Source organism: Astatotilapia calliptera, chromosome 12 (assembly GCF_900246225.1).
Source record: "Astatotilapia calliptera chromosome 12, fAstCal1.2, whole genome shotgun sequence".
Classification (NCBI taxonomy): Eukaryota; Metazoa; Chordata; class Actinopteri; order Cichliformes; family Cichlidae; genus Astatotilapia; species Astatotilapia calliptera.
This window is the reverse complement of record NC_039313.1, coordinates 8093260-8110871: the sequence shown is the minus strand read 5'-3', so window position 1 is coordinate 8110871 and position 17612 is coordinate 8093260. Positions and strand designations below refer to the sequence as shown.

The 17612-nt window shown below is 41.9% G+C and overlaps 1 pseudogene; it reads right to left on the bottom strand.

Annotated features, from left to right (window-relative positions):
- Positions 1 to 2832: 2832 nt before the first annotated feature.
- On the bottom strand, positions 2833 to 14482 carry LOC113033299 (stereocilin-like; annotated as a pseudogene).
- Between the last annotated feature and the right edge of the window lie 3130 nt (positions 14483 to 17612).

The window sequence follows — 17612 nt, the reverse complement described above, 5'->3', positions numbered from 1 at the left end:
CTGCACAGGTCATTGGCACACCTGAGATTCAGGACGACATGCTAAGCAGTGCTGTGTCACCATCAATAATACACCATATTAATGCAAGGTACAATTACAGCTGGGCTCCGCCACATTTTATTTTAACAGAGGAAATAAAATATGCAGAGCTAGCTGAGTTGGTTGAAATTCAGTTGCTACTTTAAGAGAATTTCATACAAGAATAATTGAAGATAAAATAGGTTATTAAAGCTGTCATCATTGCTTCAGTGCCATATTCTCTCTGCTGTAACTCCGATTTGAAGAGGGCTTGTTTAGGCAACAACTCAGAGCACTATACGATCACTGCCGGTCACTTAGGTGATTTGTTATAAATGTGAAAACAGCTATGCAGGTTTAATGCAAGGAAGTCTTTACTCAGTGTTTGGCATGGGTCCTAAATGAAGGAGGGGTAGTCTGTCAGTCACTGCATTCCTCACCTGCATGGGAAACTTCCCAAACTGGAAGTTATCAGAAACATTGGAGACAATACTGAATCCACCAGAGACAGCTGGGACAGGTCCTAGTCATTACCATACAGAAAAGAACGGATTTATTTCAGTTCAGTTCAAATTAATAAGGTGAAGAAAAAACAGAGACTGCATCTTATGTGTTTTCTATTCTATTCTAGTAGTTTTAGAATCCAATAACTACACAAACAATCATGGCAGTGAGGTGTGGAGGGCCAGGAGTGACAAAATGAATGAATTAAATATGCCATTAATTATTGAATTAAATGTTTCATTATTTAATTAAATGCCCATTCACTTCACTAGTGTTTGTAGTTGTTGTTGAGAAATGCCCACTGAAAGAATGGCCACCAGGGCAAGTGCCTGTAATCGGATTACAGTAACTCGTTACTTGTAACGCATTACTGCCCATCTCTGTTGAGAACAAATAATGTAAATGAATAATAGTGTTCAAATTGTTCGTTAAAACTCTGCATATCTCAGAAAAACTAAAAAAAAATCAGCTTTCTTCACTCACTTCTTTACAATGCAGCCATTACAGTCTTCTTTGATTGGTCGCTGCAGGATTGCCATTCTTCTCATGTTTAGTTTTTTTTCCTATCAGTGCTTTAATTCTATGAAATAAATTTTTCAAAGTCACTTTTTGCTTTCACTAGCTTGTTTTTAGTGTCCCACTTTTGGATCTTCTGAACTCACTCTGATTAAAGTTGTCATTGTACTAATGTTATTCATGTGCAGCTGACTTCACAGCTGTGTGTGGGGTTTTTTTTTGCTTTTTTGCAACTTTTTGTGATATCTAAATGTTTAACCTGTTCAATAACATTATTACTATTCAGTGATTATTATATATGATTATCACTTGGCTACGTGAACATACATAAATCTGTTCAATCTCAGCGACACAAGCATGTCTTCATGCGCACACACAGTTTCTACTCCCATTCATTCAGGTTTATATTTACAACTTTTACAGGACGAATGGACAGCCATCACTTTAAGGAAAAACAAAGAGAGAGAGAGAGAGATTATAAGTTCAGGGCAGGTCAGTTTTTATAGAAATGCATAGATGTGTGTTGTACTTCCATCTGGCTTATTACTTTCTAATGCAGGGGAAAGACATTGGCAAAGAAACACCTACTACATAAATAGTTTGATTTGAAGTTGCTCTTTTGAGTCCTCTCTATTGACTCTGACATCCTGCTGTTAACAGTTTCATGGTATTGCTTTGTTTGCTTTAAACAAACCTCACAGGGTGGTAGAATATGTCTGCGGTGCAGAGGCCTTGATCTCCTCTAAGACAAAGTTTGCAGGTCAGTGTAAGACGATTAGTATATTTTACTGTATTTTGGACCAAGAAGCTTTGTTTTGCAAATTGTTAAAAGTTGAGGCTACATAATGAGACCACTCATTTCATTTCACTCGGAATAATCCTCAGCTTGACAGACTGCAGACTGTATTTAACCATTAGTTATTATCTGTCTCTGTTTCTCTTCCACAGTGTCTTTTGTCTTGTCCCCCTCCCCTGCCCCCCAGCTATGTGTAACAGATGGCTGCACCTCCCTGAACCTGGTTCTGCTGGAGGTGTCTTCCTGTTAAAAGGGAGTTTTTCCTTCCCGCTGTCACCATGCGCTTGCTTAGAGGGCGTCGTCTCTGTATTAATGTAGGGTCGCTATAACACCACTTCAGGCGACTCTCGTTGTGATTTAGTGCTCTATGAACGAAACTGAATTGAATTGGAGGTGGTATTTTGTAACAGGTTATTATTGTATGTACTGGTTTCAGGGTCACTTGAGATCAGTTGGGGCTAAAATGTACAAAAATGATTCAGACAACCAAGCTGGTGCATTATTTGTGTGTGAAATATCCGATTTGCTACAGCACTGGGCAGCAGCACTATTGCGGTCCAGATTGAACTATCACATAAATTGTCTGTACGATATCTGTCTGTACGATGTACAGACAGATATTTATGAGACTAGTGCCCAGTTACTTGCGATAGGTTAGGAGAAGAGAAAAGATGGAGTGAAACTAAAAGAGAGTGTGCTGATCCTGCAGTCGTGACCTTTATGTCAGTATATTTCAACTTATAAAAGATATGATAAATTTAAAAAATGATGTGGTGGGCTTGATTTCTTTACATATATTTTTACAGGCTTACATTTCATGACTTCCACAGTGCTGTTTGATATATTTTCGATTTAAGTTTTTCATGGTGTGACCTTTTTTTTTCTAATTAATTCATTTTTCGGTGCTTATGCTGCTTGTTTGTGTAAATCCAAAAAATAATAATAACAATATTTAAATTCTTATCTTGAGGTGCTAAAACTCCTACACATGTGTTGCTTTACCCAAACAGTTCTTTCTGGGTGAGCAGAGCACTGATATCCCTCAGAGCCTCTTTAGGAAGGCAGAAATTTCTCATCTCCTCCAGCCGCAGAGCCACCGCTCGTCTGTCCACCAGAGCCAAACTGTCCCTGTCTAAGAAAGGCAGCAAAGGTCCGAGGGTATCCAGAGCGGTGCCATCAATCTGCCCCTCAGACAGAGAAGAGCCCTGCGGAGCACGACATACAGAGAGAGACGTCCCGGATTACCAGGATTTCACACTGAAATGACTTCACTTGTGTGAAAAGCTGCTGAGAGGATAAAGGCGGGTTATGTTCTGAAGCACTTTCTCCATCTGTTTTTCTCTAAATACTACAACCGCCTGCTTGAAAAGCCTGAACACACAAATGTTCTTTCTGCAAAATTAATGAGTTAAAACAAATCAAATACGCGACACACAAACACTAACTGAAGCCCTGATTTAACTCATCGAGAAAATGCTCTTCTTCTTTTCGGTTTGCTCTGAATTCTCATTATAATGGTTTAGAATTTTATTACTTTGGGAATTTGCAGAATTTGGTATTTGAGCTTGATAAAGTTTACTTCCTACAGCAACAGAGAGTCTAAAATGTGCTAAAACATGTGTTAACTTGTGCCCATCTTGCATGATAAGCTGTTATTTTGGGTGTTTTACCAGCTCAGTTAAGGCCTTCTCGGCTAAATTGGTCTGTTTATAATGTGGCAGTCTGAGAAAATCAGCAAACTGTGCTTGAACGTGGTCCAAAATGGCTCTGAGGGATGCATTAGAGAGTCTCTCTATCATGGTCACCCTGGAAAAGAGCAGAGCATGGGTGTAAATGCAGTCACCCGAGAGAAACAGTAAAACATTTATTCAGAAAAAAAGAGTAAAATACAAATATAAGGAAGTGATATTTACGGCAATGTTGCAGAAAACGCAGAACTCAAAATATTGAGGTCGAGTTTAGGTTGTCTTCTCAGTTCCTCTATGATACATTTTCGCTGGTGGCATATCTGAACTTGTTAGTACAGGGAAAAAATGCATTTTCATGGAAACATAAATTTTTATGGCTCACATTCCTCACCAGAGCAGGTCTTATGCCTCCAGGCAGCTCACTAACAAACTGAAGCAGCTCTACAAAATCTGTATCATTGGTCCAGAGCTTCAGAAAGTCACAGCTCATTCCACCAGCAATATGACCCAGATCTCTATGAGTGAGAAAGAAGTCATTATTTAGACTGTCTTCTAAGCGGATGTCTGACTGAAAATGAAACTTCAGATGTTTCTGTTGTGTTTTTATTTTAGCTTGCAATCAAAATATTAAATGAATTATTAAATCAGTGCTTTGGCTGGGGTGAAACCTACCTCACTGACTTGCTGGTAATGTTTAGAAATTCATGGATCTTACTGAATAGAAACTGAGTCTGTAAAGAAAAGGAACAGCATGAGTCAGCATTTTGACTGTGCGTTTCTTTAAAATCAAGAAAGAAACTCAAACCAGTTTCCAGATATTACAATAAGGCAAGTTTTTTTAGCCCCAACAGGAAAATAAAAATCAATTCCCTAAACGGTGATGAACAATTGGTCCCTTATATACTTTAGTATTGCCATTTGTACACATAACATAATTTATGGACATCTATAGTTTGACTTCTTTACATGTGTGAATTGGATGGGTTGTTACAGACGTTTGCTGAAAATGTCACATCAATAGAACCTCTAGAAATATACTTAGAAAATTGGTGTTCAATTTTTATTTTAGCCACTCTATATGCACACACACTGGTTGGAGGATATTTATCAGCAGACGCTGGTTAACCAGAGATATCATCTGTATATTGTACAATATGAAAATCATATTGCAGGTTAGTTCAGAAATAGTGTCATCACGTTGTTTAACCAGAAACGTGACTTCAGCTCAGTTGCCATTCTATCCTTTTTTTTCCATGTAGCACGTCATAATAGAAGGAGACTGTATATGACACTCAGTCCTTCACGATAGTTTCCTCCTTCATGTGAGACTGACTAATATGAGCACAGATGCTCTGCCTCCTGTTGATGGTATTTTTCTCCACTACAGCTAAGGGCAACTGTAAACATGGCAAAGTAAAAGAGAAATTATGCTACCAGCTTAGAGGAAATGTGAATTGGAGCAAACAGCCAGCAGTATGTGTAGAACAGTCAAGATTTTATCACTGTAGATTCACTTTAATCTGTAGAGTGATCCTCATAATAAACCAGCATAAACAACCACACTCTGCTGGCATCAGCCCCAGAAATCATAAATGTCTCTATACTATATATATGCAGCAGTATTGGTTTTAGGTGAAATTTAAGATCACTTTGACAAGTGTTTAATTCATAATGCTCATATAAACATTTAGTACTGTTTTTAAGAGGAAATTTAAGGTTTAACACTGACCCAATGATCAGTCCAATTACTGCACATATCAGGGAAGATAATGAGAGAAAAGGAACTTCATTTGTTTGACTGAAGTCTTGTTGGGCTGAGAATAGGTGGTGAAAGCAGGCTAAAACAATTTTGGCTGTGACAAAACCCCTTTAAGGTAGCCAATTATTAATTCATGCTGTACTCCTCCACATCATTGTACAACATCCAAACTAATTAGCTTGATGGCAGCTGATGTGAATGGAGTATTAATATCCTGAAAGGGCCTCCTGAAGCATATCCTATGAGTTGCAGATTAATGGGGGCGAAAACTGAAGCTGCTAACAGTTTCTTCTTTTGTAAAAGAGCTATTGTTGTTATATGAATGTGATGTTAAACAGCACGCAAAAAAAGGGATTAAAGTAAAAGGGTGCACCTGGTGTGGCGACCAGTCTATGTCCCTGTACACGCTGATGCTTCTTGAAATGATTTCAGCACTCATGGTCTGCATCAGCTCCCTCAGAGGGACAAATGGTAAAAGACAGTTTAGCTGCAGAGTGGTGTTCCTTGTGTCTCTGTGCAGAGCCTGCTGAAACAGAACCACAATAAGAAATGTGAATTTATGCTTTATTGAATCTAATTTGTCACAACCTGCTCAAATGTCTTTTTTACTCAATGCAGCACCAGAGGGGAAATAATAAACCATAAGATTAGAAAAGTGAGAAGAAGCAGAGGAGAAGAAACAAAGCTCCGTCACCTCCTGCATTGCATTGTATAGCATGGCTCTATGGCCAGGCTTAAGCTCAGTTAGCAATGTTCTCCAGCACTGGCAGTGGACAGCTTCACTGATCTCAGCCCACTGGAGGTCTCTGAGCACAGCAGGGGAGAGACCGGAGTGTAACGGCTTCAGTCGGCACAGTTTTTCCATGGTGAGCTGGCGGGAGGAGAAAAACTCAGAGGTGAGAGTGCAGCTGGACGGAATTCAGCACAAATATTTTTAAAATTTTCACTTACGTTGGTGTCCTTCAAAATCTTGGATAACATTTTAAATGCCTGCAAAGAGCATTAAAAAATAAGTCTGCCAACAAAACACCCACATTTTAAGAAAGTTCACACAGGACACATATTTCATCTCTGTTTATTCCCTGCTTTTCATTAGTTATATGCAAATTAATAGTAGACTTACATTTATGCCAAAAATCCCTGGCATTACATATTTCAGTAAAGGTTAGCATTTCATTTCTCTGAAAGGGGGGGTCCACTGCTACACGCTTCACATCACCTTATAAAAACAACTAGAAGTTGTCCTGACAAATCGGAAACTTTGTCGAAATGCAACTCAAATTTATACATTTACAGTGACACTTGGGGAGGAAGAAGATAAGCATGACAAGAGAAATAATTCCCTGCTGACCTGTGCTGGGGAATATGTGTGTAATCCTGGCTGTGACAGGACTTCCAGCAGTTGATCTGAGGGGAGTGACAGCAGAAAAGAAGCTCCCAACTGGGGAAGCAGACCACTGAGAGCAGACAGCTCCAGAGGAGCCATGCTGCTGACATTCAGGGTCTGAACTGCTGGTATTAACCAAGAAGACAGCTATTCATAAGACACAGTGAAACAGAGTTAGTCAGACATGCCATGAAAACATAATTGAGACTGTAACCTGAAGTTGTCCCATGCCCCTCACCCTGCCACCGGCACTGACAAAGCCCTTGGATATGCACTGAGACAGCTGCTGCCAGAGAGCAGAGGCTACAGCAGAGTCCTGAAGATATGAGCCCAAGTCAGATGGATCCATGTAGCACGCAAGGACTCCTAATCTGCAAAAGGCACTCATTCACTTTTCTGATCACTTGATTTAACATTAAGTTCAATGGCATAATGCTTTTTGTAATAGACTTCAAAATGAAGGGTTCAATTATGAAATAAATCACAGCTAAATACAGAGATCCTTACAGAATGAATAAACTACAGCACAATAAAGATAACATATGTTGCATTGCGTCTGATTAAAATGAGATTCACTATTGTTATTAATCATCATCAGCTTGACTTTCTGGGAAAACAGAAAATTGCTGTGGGCCCTCTAAGCTACAACTATGGACCCCAGATTCATGTTAACTTCCTTTGCAAAAACAATACCAAAGAAATATTATTGTGCAAAAGTCTTTAAACATACCTAATTTCTTTACAGTTGGCACAGGAAATTGGAAATAGGGGCATCAGTTTATTTAAGCATGAGTAAACGAATGAAAATACAATAAAAAAAGTTTTTTAAAGTTTTCACGAGCTTGAAAGTCCGTTCATGTTAGTCAAGTTTTATTGTCAGTTCTCTAAGTAGTCTTTGGGAGTAGTTCTCCAGGCTTCTTGAAGGACATTCAAAGCTCTTTTTTGGATTTTGGCTGCATTTTGTTTTGTGCTCTGTTAATATGACCCCACACTGCTTCAGTCATGTTGACTGCTTCAGTCTGGGGAGGCCAATCCATGACTGATAGTGATCCATTGTGTTTTTTTCCATTTGCTTTTACTGAACTAACAGTGTGTATGGGATTGTTGTCATTCTGGAAAAAAAAATAACAATAACATTTAAAAATGCCAATCAGATGCTTTCTATATGCTATTTGATGGTGGATAAAAATTAGATGTTAGTTTTTATATTTCCATCAGTTTTGACAGGATCTTCATCACCACTGGCTGGAACGCAGCCCAAACCATGACAGAGCCTCCACCGTGTTTTACAGATGGCTTCAGACTATCTCTCCTAACCTCCTCTGTACATAGTGATGAGGATTTCAACATGTTGCCACTCATTTTCAGTCCAGTCCTTGAGGCATACCTCTGCCTTTTCTCCCTTTTTCCCTTTTCTTAAGAATGGCAGTCACCCTTCCACTGAGTCTAATTCTGATGAGGTTTCGGTGAACAGCAGACGGATCAGCTGACGGACCATGCTTGTCAAACTGTATTATCTTTTGTTTTCTTCAAAGATTCAACTACAAAATGGGAATAAATTATATGTTTTTGCAGCACCTAAACAGGTATATCTGAGTGACTCACAGGCTGGTGTTAAGTGGTTGATCACATACAGAACTGGTCTGAAAATGAGTGAAAAAGCAGCCAATGTCCAAAGAAAAAGAAAAACTATTGCTCTATTGGTCTAGACTACTCAGAAATTTTGAAAGAAAGTCTGACTCCTCGGAAGCAAAATTTAGAGAAATGGTGGCTCAAGACTTTTGCACAATACTCTAGACATGGATAAGTTTGGATAAGTTTAAGGTATCTGGATCCCACCTCATTATGTTGTCACCAGTCACATTTATCTTCCTACTGAAGAGGGTCCGCAGCACATGGCGCCCCCTTACTCCATCCAGACTGCCATTGCCAAGTAACTCCACCAAAGGAGCAAGCTGACCGAGAGGATTACAATGACGAAAAAAGCATGCAGAGTGAAAAGAAAGTTTCATGGTGGTAAAGTAGGTCTTTAATAGTGGCGGTGGAGAACACTTTTCTCTAAAACCTCACATACGTGTTGGTATTGGTTGGTGTATGGAAGCATTTATTCATGTAGGTATTCATTAATGAAAAGAGATAAAGTCATGTAAGAATATGTCAATCAGAGAAATGCCCTCAAACCTGCTGTGATGTCAGCTGCTGAAAATGACTGACTGGGAGGTAAGGCAGAAGTGGGAGGATGGAGCTGAGAAAGTATGGTGGCCATGTAGGGACATCACCCACCACGCTAGACTGCAGGAGTCTTTTTACAAAGGCCTTTTTCTGCAGGGACTTCATCCCCGAGCTGTGGTCACGGATGGCTGTCAATCTGAAGAGCATTGCAGAAGCTGTTAGTGTCACATTGAGAAGTTTTACATTAACTATGACCACGTTTGGCCCACAACTCACACGCTGTCATTGACGATGAGGGAGGCTGGGAAGCTCATTATGTCAGAGACAGACATAAAGGGAATGAACTGAGAAAGGTCCACAAACAGCTCTGGGGTCACTCGCGGGAACTTGTGGATGAAAGCTGCTGTCATTGTTTCCATGGCCTGCAACTCTTTTTGAGAGGCCTGACAGAGAAAACAAAACGCCGGACAGGAATGGACGTGGATTCAATTTGGCACTCTTTAACTATGCATGGACCATGACGTGAATCCAAATAAAGCAGAAGCAACACAGTGCAACCTACTGTAATAACCACCAATCAAAAGAAATGCATATGAAAGAAAACACATTACAATTCTTCTCCATCTCCTTACTCTGTGATGAATGGTTTTACTGAGTGAAATCAACAAGGGCTCATTTATGTGTATTTATCCAGCTAATTAGCTTCTTACACAGAGGAAGCTTTAGTAATAAACATATTTAAGTACAAAAAGTTGAAGAACAAACCTGGCTGGTTTCAACCTGAAGCTGATCCCAGCTTCGATGCATGTGGGAGAGAAATCTCTTGACTGCATCCTTCTCAGCCGACATCACTAGAGTACGAATGCTGTCTCTTGGCATCTGGAGGTACTCCTGGTGGGCGATTCAGTTGAATGTAACTCTCAGTGTGTCTATGTGTGAGGTGTTATATGTGGGTAAATCTGCACACGCTCAGTACCTGCAGCAGAACCTTGAGAGCAGATGAGTTGTCATCAACGCTGGATGAGGTCCCAGAGGACAGGCTGATGTAACAGGAGTAACAGGTTATTTACTTATTGTGTGTCTGTTAACAAATATGTCTGTTAGTAACTGCATCTTACACTGAAGCAGCTCAGCAGGTCCTCCTTTAGTGTGGCATTCTGCTCTCTGCGTAGGGAACACTCCCACAGTGTGGAGAACGCTCGTGGAGGCTTCCGGCCGCAGTGCGGACCAGGATGTGTTGTCGATGAGACTGGAGAGGAGAATAGCCTGACCCAGACCCTGCCTGCCTCTCTTTCTCCCTCGTCCAGCCCCGAAGAGACCCACCATAAAATCTAAGACTCGCAGCACATATCCCAGCGCCACTAAAAACCCTCAACGCTCTCCCATCTCGACCTCACACACGCTCAGCTTGTGCAAGGACATCCATCAGCAGTGGTGCCGGGTCCACGCACAAGCTGTGATGTGTCAAAGTCATAAGGTGCTGGAAGCATGTCAAAAAACCTCTGGAGGAAGCACTTCCTGTCTTCCTGTTCAGCCAGCAGATCAGCACAGACATCAGCAAACTGAGGGTTTGTTCTTAAAAGCTGATAGTAGAGTGTGGCATTCAGACAAATGTACTCTCTCAGTCCACGTGTCTGCACACAGAGCTCCAGGAGGGTGAAGTTAGTGAAATGTTGCACAGGCCACTCTCTGTACTGACAAGTCTTCAAAGTGGTGTCATCATGGGAGACATTGTGTATTTTGGAACAGTATGCTGCAGCCCACCTGCCCTCTGGCAAGGACTGGTGCGAGTCAGTGCCACACAGAGATGAGATCAGGACTGAGTTGTTGGGTAGAAAGCAGTGTCTGAAAGCCTGAGCACTGAGAGACCTGCCGCCCAACTGAGCCAGACAGTTCTCACTGAGTCCTGTATTCCACATTGACTCATCTGAAAGCTGCACACACAGCTCATCTATGCTCGTCTGGTTAAAAAAATGATAGTCCTTTGTCACTGCAGCCTGAAACAGCACAAAATAAATTAGTCAACCCACAGAATATTCAGTTCTTTATTAAGAATCTTGTTTTGACTTAACTCTGGAAACAAAAGATTTAATTGCACATAAACAACAAATATTAAATGTATTAATTAAACAAACGATATTAACAAAAGTTTGTATTCTAACTGTGAAAACCATTAGGACACCCAACCCCCTAATAGCTAGTGTTACCCCCTTTGTTAGAAATAGCATCAGTGATGCTTCTTGTAGCCGTCCATCAGTCTCTGACATGGTCTGAGGAAGGTTTCCTCCAATCCAGCAGAATTCCTTCAGCTGTGAGATTTTTGAGGAATTATTTGCATGTACAGCCCATTATCCCAGAAGTCCTAGTCTTTGTTCTCTCTGGCCTCTCCCATGCAAATTAAACATGTGCAGTCTGATTTCTGATTGTAGAGGCATGCATTTTACATCAGAAGTTGCAACAGCCTGAAGACATTGTTTTGGAGACTTCTTTTAGCATCTTGCACTCTGCTCTCGGGGTGAACTTGCTCAGACAGCCAGACCTGTGTCAATGTCCTCCACTTGTAGACTATTTTTGGGAAGGAATCGCTGACCTCAAATTCTTTTGAGATCTTTCAATCCCTTCCCAAACTCATAAGCTGCTGCAATCTTCTATCTGAAGACCTGAGACAGCTCTTTTTGATCTCAATGATTAGTGTTCACTCTCACTTCAATGGTCAGGAGCACACCAAACTCAGCGTCTTAGGTTTAAACAGGGCAAGCCTCCTTTTAAAATGCTGAGTAAGGATGTTTTAATCATGTGCGACTGATGTGATTCGCCTGTGAGCGAATCCTTGGCCATTTTTCAATGTGAATTAATGCAGCGGTGTCCTAACTCAAGTATTGCATTTTACATTTAAAATGTGTTTTCTTCAGTTATAATTGTTTCGTTTTATCATTTGAACCTCCCACTATTGTTAAAATGAATATTAAATTTCCATATGACCAAACATGCTTGCAGGCTTTCACAGCATGTCCTAATTTTTTCACATGACTGTATGCTAAGATTTAAAAAAAAAGGCAACCAAAACTCAAATTTGTATTCCTTGCTAAGCTGAATTCCAAGAAGACACTTGTGCTCACTCATCTAAAAGTAATCCATTACCTGATGTGCTCTCTGCAGCCAGAAAGATGAGTTGGCACACACTGTATTGTTAAATTCATGGGCAAAGAACTCGCTGCAGACATGGACCCAGAGGAAGTCCTCCTCTGCAGCAGACAGGTACCAGCTGCATCAGAGCACGTAGCATGCAGGTCGAGCTCCATCTGATCCATTGCAGGGTTAACTGACCCATTCTCACCTTCAAACAGTTTACAATAGAGGAATACCAGTGAAGTTACGAGACGCGGTCAAGCCTGGGATGGATTCATTACATGCGGCCTCCAGGATTTCTGTCGAGGTGGAAGTACTCCATCTCCTTCTGCTGACCGTGCTCTCTTTAGTCTCTGTTTGTGACTGGCTGTTAAGTGCAGTTAATGGTTCAATGTGAAGCTTTATGTTGGAGGCTTTACGTGCAGCGGGAGTGGCTTTTGGGGTTGACTGAGCTGGTGATTTGGTGATCTTGGCTCATCTCCTTCAGTGGAAGGGCAGGACAGGAATGGGAGGGAGCTCGGGAGGCCCCGGAGCTTACACCCAAAGCTTGAGTGTTCCACATCACGTTGTGCCTTATTCCCCTACAAATCCACAGACAGAACAATGTCTGTTTTGTTTTGCTAGATATTTAATGCAAAATATATCAAATTAAATCAAAAACGTAGTCATTTATATTTCTAATATATCTTACCATAAGATGAGCTGTCGTAGGTCGCCTTCAAGAAGACCGATAAGAAGGGAAATATTATTTGGAATCAAAGTGAATAAGCAGTGGAAAAGCAGCTGGAAGCTTCTGCAGTACACAACCATGGATGATGTAACACTGCAGCTCGCTAACAATGCCCAACATATAAAGTTACTGACATCAATGGGAGGATTAACAGATGCCCTCACTGGCCAGGATGATTATAGCGTTTTTAAAGCAGTGTCATTCACTGTCACCGTCCTCTCCCTGGGGGGTTTCTCTGGGTTAAAATTGTTTTCTGAACGAGCACTTTTTATGGAAACTACAGGAAGAGGGTGTGTGACCTTATTTAATTATGAAATTATGAAAAGATTCTGATGTTAGTTTGTGTTTAAATGCAAAAACAAAGATTTCTAACCACATCAGATAAATTTAACTCCTGTTTTTTATTTCTTCTAATTGTGAGACAACTTTAGACCAAATCTCATATAAATACTCACCAGCGGAGCACCGGCTCCGGTTTTGGGCTGTGGCATATCCACCAGGCTGCTGACGTCATCAAGCAGCGCCATTGTGACTCTTGATACTTTCTCCCTCAGGTTGCCATAGACAGAACTGCCCACCCTGTGCAGGAGGCCCCTCCTCAGCCATCCAAACTCTGCACGAGAGCTAATTTTTCTGTGCCAAATTGCCTCCTCGCTCGCCTCCACCCGAACGTGACAAAGCCTGCAGCAGCAAGCTTTGCCATGGAGTTTGCCTCCGTCTCGGTGGCTACCATTTCATCCACGGATGCATTTCCGTACAACCCATTCTGTCTCATGGCCTCAGGGGGCAAGCTGAAGGGCTTTAAACGTCCAAATGCATTCGAGCCCTTGCTGTGTTCAGGCAGCTTCCCCTGCTGGGTGCAAACTAACCACAGGCTTCCAGCTGCGTGTTTCTAGGAACTGCAGCAGCTGCTGAAGCCAGCTGACACTAAAGGCACAGTCAGTGCGACCTTCAGTGCAACAGATGAAGCTTTGTAGGCCTGCACTGGCCTGACCGTAGGTCCCGCTGAGAAGGCCTGAAGAGCAGCTTCCAGCACAGCACTCACTGTCCTCCAGTTTTGAGCTATGAAAGTCAAGAAGGGCCTGTGAGACTGACGCTCTGATAGAGTGATGAGGCTCTGCAGCAGGCCTAGGAGCCAGTCCCAGTGTGGGCTACCTCTGAGGGACAGAAACCAGTCCTGCACTCTAACGCTGGGCCGGGGTGGTACCGGCCGTTCCACTGATTCTGGGCAGCGTTTCCTTCAGACTGCAGGAAATAATGCAGCACTTTCTCCCAAAGCTGCTCCTCGTCTGGCTCTGCCGGCTCCTCCTCCAACTCAGCACCCATCTCCTGAAGGTACATGGAGATGTTGTAGAGGAAGCCAGAGAGACGATGTCTGTTTAATTGGCTTGTTTTAAAGAAGGCATATTCCCTGCTGGGAAGTAGACCAAGCGTTTTTAAGCCCCCACGATATTCCTCATCCAAGTGGGCACAGACTGATCCTTGGTGTTTGTCTCAGTGGGAGCTCTCTGTGGATTTGCACCACCTCCTTTACTCCACTCTGAAATGATCTCCTTCAGAATGGCGTATTTCTGGTCTTCCTTGCACCTCCTATAAAATAGCATCAGAGATTGTGTAATAAACAGATAGTAACCAAATACATAAAAAAGTGGATTTGGTAGCATGTTTTGGTGGCCTACTCAACCTGTCTTCTCAGGTGCTCCTTGTCTGAGTAAAACAGCACAAACTATGATGCTTGTGAATTTAGAGCAGCCACCTCCGACCCTTTCATAGCCATCTTCATCTCGTGCCAGCCCACACCGCGACTCGTTGGTGTCACATGTTGCTCTATAGACTGAGTCTGCTATTGATTTCACAAAACCCTCATTGAAATGCTTTTTCATTTTAAGGTGATGGGGTTGGACTTAAGGAGTAAAGTGTCTCAGTGGAAAGGGGATATTAAACCTTAATGCCTGGCTACCACATCACCTTACCATCATGGCTGCTAAACAAGTATCAGTAATGTAATTAAGTCTTAACAAATGTTGGGGCTGAAAATTTAAAGGGTCCACATTTTACACTGAATGGATATCTAAAGACTGTTAAACAGGATTTTTACTATTCACACTTCAGTACATCCTTAGAATACCAGGATACATCTGTTTCATTAAAACTATGCTTTTGAATGATAATTATACTAAAGACAAAAAGAAGAGAACTTATTTTCTGAACTTACCGCAGTTCCTATGCGTTCATGCCTGTAAGTATCCTCTGAAGTGTTTGTCTAACACCTCCTCACACTGAGCCGCTCTGCACTGACCTCTTCCTGAGTGCCACTCTCTATTTCCACCATCGCTTGGACTTTCTCTACCTTTTCACTCTCCTTCCCCACCCCTCCCCCAGTGTCCTCTATCACTCTGTTATTTTAACTATTTGTGGCACCTGTTTTTTTCTTTGTCTCTGGGGTTCAGATTGATGCTTGGATTAGTATTTCATGGTGTTAGTTGGTGTGGATTGTTTTTTTGTGTGTGTCTTCATTTGACTGTGCAGATAATGGGCATGGCAAAGTGGTTACTTTGAAATAAGGCATCACATGTCTCAGTCTTGTTGGTCATCACTAGTGCATACCCATGTTTTAGGTGCTCCCAGTATATTTTGAAGCACCTCGAGGCTACAGGAAGGTCACAGCATTCAGCAAGGTGCTCAAAGAACATGAAAATCTGGATCATGTTAATCACACCCAGGATATCTATCCCCTGACTGTCCCATGTCCCCCTGCTGCTTAATTCTCCATTGAGCTGAGACTCATCTTGTGACACAGGGTTTGTTGGGGTGTAGTCTTACCAGCAGTGCCAGACCAGCAGGACTGTGCAGGCTGTCAGTGTTTGGACACATTTATCCCTCAGTCAGGCAAACTTACAATTGAGCCCTGTGCAAGGGGACGGGAGCAGGCTCCCCAGAGTCAGACCACTGTCTGCAGGCGCTGAAACCCTAGAGGGTTGAGTGAAAGGACCATCCCCTCCTCCACTTGCTTTAGCTGTATGATACTGTGGCCTGCACCGGGACAATAACTTCCTCCTGTATTATTGATGCAGCGGGGAACAGCGATCACTCAGCGCAGCGGGGCTCGATTCACCACGGGAATAGGCAATGAGAAACTGGATCTGCCACATACGTTCCTCCTCTCTCTGCTGGAAACTCAGTCATGGCGGAGGGAAATCATCTGATGAAAGTTGCAGTTGAGATTGGAATATTTGATTTGAGTCAACTTTTTGACCTCATATTCCTACATGAGGCCAAAAGCTTGCAATTAGTCAAAATATAAAAGTATATATTTAAATTGCAGCTTGAGTGAGAGATATTGTTTTGTTTGATTGTTTTTGCTGTTTTCTGTGTCTTAAAATGGTGAGAACAAGCAGCAACATCCAGGAAAGAGAAACAATGGACCTGTGTTGTGCCAAAAAGTGGTTTTGAGTTATTTACCAGATTTTTAAACTGTTGTAAATGAGTTGTTGGCCTATAATTAGTCTAAAATATGCCAAATGAATGACATCAAGTACTTTTGAACCAGAAAGAACATTTCTGTCACAAGGCAGAAGCAACAATCAGTTTTTAGCAAACTGGTTTTTTATACTTTATTTATCAAGGTATAGTACTTTGTGCTTGTTTGATCTTGTTTGATCTAAAATATGGTTACACAAGTTCAAAAAATATGCAAAAAAAAACCCAAAACATATACACGTTTTACACTTATCCATTTCAGGGTCATGGGGCCTATCTCAGCTGTCTTGGTGTGAGTGCGGAACAACATGGACACTATCCACTCACTCTCACACCCTCACCCTATAGACAATTTTGAAACAGCAGTTATGTAAAAAAGAAGCACTGGGACAGTGGGGGGAAAAAAAACAAGAAGAACATGTGAACTTCATAGAGGGGCTGAGGTCAACCAGGAGGTGCAATCCAGAAACGTCTTGCTGTGAAGCAACGTTGTAGCGTTAACCACTGAATGATTGTACAAAACACTTTAATGCAGGAAGCAATGGAAAGATTTTAACAATTTTAATGAACAACTTCAAGATACGGTACAAAATCTGCGGCAAGTTCAGGAATAAAAGTTGAATAATGTTCAAGGGAAGGTCACAGGTCAGCAATCTAATGGTCAAGTCTTCGTTACACAGGATAGAGTTCAGCTACTCCAGCATTCCTTGAACTGCTCAGTTTTCGGCAGGGTTTCTCGTTCAGAAAGACTGACGTTGATTCACATAAGAATTCCCTGTTGCCCACGGGTCTAGACTTATGTGAGTATTCCTCAGTAAAGCCAGAGGGGAACAGGCAGGAAAAACCAGGAGCTAGTGTTACAGAGTATAGCATGGTGGAAAAGGATGGAGAGAATCCCCCACTAAGCTTTTGGGTTGGCATTTCTTTAGATTTGTTTTGTATTAATTGCATGCTTTGGTGTTTTTTTTGTGTTTGATGTGAGGTGGTGGGCACACCCATGTGGGAGTGGAGATTCTACTCTAGTCCAGCTGCCAGCTATTTGGAGTTGAATACAGGGAGCAGCTGATTGGGGAGGATTGGAGGCCTTCTCTATAAAGGGGAGAGGAAACAGGAAGTAGTGGGTTGTCGTTGTTTTTTTAGTAGGACACTGGTGAAGCAGGGAAGCCTCGAAGATCCAGGATGAAGTGTGCACATTTTAATGGAAAAGATTTTTAACCTGGCCTGGTTTTGCTTTTAAAATAAACTGAGGATGTTGGGGGAGGACTCATTCTTATTGGGATGTGAGTGGATGTGCTGGAAGGCAGGAAAACAAACACCTGGACTGGAGACTCTCTGTGCCCTGACAAGGAAACTGGACCAGTTTTGGGGAAGTTCCAGCTCCCGGATGTGATGTGGAGACCCAGCCTCGAACGAAGTCAGGCCTGAAAAGGTGG